The sequence below is a fragment of the Mus caroli genome, unplaced genomic scaffold (assembly GCF_900094665.2).
Source record: "Mus caroli unplaced genomic scaffold, CAROLI_EIJ_v1.1 scaffold_14345_1, whole genome shotgun sequence".
NCBI classification, from domain to species: Eukaryota; Metazoa; Chordata; class Mammalia; order Rodentia; family Muridae; genus Mus; species Mus caroli.
In genome coordinates this window covers 17,158-19,473 of record NW_018390538.1, presented here as the reverse complement: position 1 = coordinate 19,473, position 2,316 = coordinate 17,158, and the positions used below count along the sequence as shown (strand labels likewise).

General features: G+C 42.9%; 1 pseudogene; it reads left to right on the top strand.

Annotated features, from left to right (window-relative positions):
• The first annotated feature begins 201 nt into the window (after positions 1–201).
• LOC110288699 lies at positions 202–1,029 on the top strand (annotated as a pseudogene).
• Positions 1,030–2,316: the final 1,287 nt, after the last annotated feature.

Sequence of the window (2,316 nt, the reverse complement as noted above, 5' to 3'; positions counted from 1 at the left end):
ATGCTCAACTGTGCTCATTGCCGCTCTGTTCACAAGAGCCAGAAACCAGAAACAACCTAGATTCCCCTAAAGAGAACATGGATAAAGACTGTCTGGTCTGTACCTCCCACTAGCACAGGTTTCTAGCACCTCCTCTCTTGAAGGTCCACACTGACCACCAGTTCTCTCTGGATGATGATTTAACTGCCTTCCTTGTTGACAATGGTTCTGGCCTGGTTTTCTGGTTATGATGCTCCAGGGCCATCTTCCCCTCCATTCTGGGTTTTCCCTAGGCACCAGGACATCACGGTAGGTAAGAGACTGGAGGACACCTTTATGGGTGCTGAGGCCCAGAGCAAGAGAGGCATCCTGATCCTGAAGTACCCCATAGATCATGACATTGTCACCAACTGGTTCAATATGGAGAAGATCTGGCACAAAACATTCTACAAGAAACTGCATCTGGTCCTCAAAGGGAACACTGTGCTGCTTACCATGCTCCCTAGAGCCCTAAGGTCAACTGTGAAAAGATGACACACATTATGTTTGATACTTATAAAACCACAACCATGTAAGTAGCCATCCAGGCTTGCTGTTCCTCTATGCCTCTGGTCATACCACTGGGATTTTGATGGAGTCCAGAGATGGGGTCACACCCAATGTGCACATCTATGAGAGCTCTGCTCTCCTTGTGCCATCCCGTGTCTGGACCCAGCTGGCCTGTACCTGACAGCCTACCACATGAAGTTCATGATCACGTGTGGCTAGAGTTCACCAACACAGCTGGGAAGAAAATCATTCCTAATATCAGAGAGAAGCTGTGCTATGTTGCCCTAGACTTCCAGCAAGAGATGGCCACTGCTGCATTCTCTTCCTCCATGGACAAGAGCTATGAGCATCCAGGTCATCACTATTGTCAATGAGTAGTTCTGCTGCCCTTAGGCTTAGTTTTAGCCTTCCTTCTTGGGTATGGAATCCTGAGGCAACCATGAAACGACATTCAATTCCATCATGAAGTGTGACATTGATATTCTGTACATGTATAAATGATATTCAGATTACTATAATCTCCCTGAACTTCTAGACTCCCACCCAATTTTACAAACCTTTTCATCCTCCTAGTTCTGTTTCAGACATTGGTTTTGTTTGTTTGTGTTTGAGAATCCTAGAGTTTAACTAGGATTATAAGTATGAACATGAGTTCAAAACTCTTTCTTGGAGGCCAGATGCAGGACACTGGATCTGGCTCACTGGATATATGGAAGGTAATGACTCTCTCTCCCTCATAATCCACCAATATTTCAGCAAAGGAGGGAAAAGTTGAATGGGTCCCTCCCTGTCCCATGATTTACTGTGGGGAGGTTTTAGTCATGGGTAGACTTTACATATACTCACAAGTGTTGGGAAGTCGTGACTGCCCTGGCGGTCCTGTAGTGAAGAAAACAGATTCCATAGCTCTCCTCTTTATGGTCCAGATTTTATATACTTTCTGCTCCTTTTTTTTCTCTGAATGATCCATGAGTGTTCATGCCTTAAAAAGACATTAATACCATTCAGCCACCTTTTTTTATCATGCTTTGAGCAGTTATGCATATTATTCCTCACTGTAGTTTATTGCAAAACAGGCTTCTCTGAATGAATCTTAAAGTAGAATTTCACCATGGATATCAACATAGATACTTAGAAGAGAGCTTCACACCTTGAGACTTTGCATAAACAACAGTAATAAATTCTCCCCTAGGGCCAAAGGCACTTTCTATCCTCCTGTGGAACTGGCCTCAAATCCAATCACAGATACACTGGCTATCCCTATAACAGTGATGCCACTATTGTGTAGCTGGACACATCTTTCTTGGCAGATTGGTATTGTACATCATAAGGGTCATGTCTAGGTAAGTCTGTTGATGCCATTACTCTGCCAGCATACTGTATAGCAAAGTCCAGAACTATGAAACTAACTAGGTGGAAGGAAGTTTTCAGCTCCATTCTAGCTCAATTTCCCTATATTTTGCAAGCAACATGTGGGTTGTCTTTTGTAGCAGGGTCTTATCCTATATTCATGGTGGGCAAATAGAAAGAGTGTGAAGAACCTGTTTTATTTTCAAGATTTCTGGGGACTTCCTGAACAAAATTTCATATGGCAGTATCTCATACCTGGCATTGGGATATTTTTTTTTGGGGGGGGGCTTGGATTTCAACATCAGTATTATGTAGACATACAGGCCATCTACCTGTTAAATGTGTCTTTTGAGACTTTATCACTTGTATTATAAACAGTAAGTTTCCATGTGGCTTTTCAATTATATCCTTAGCTTTGTTTATCCCCTCATGCCACCA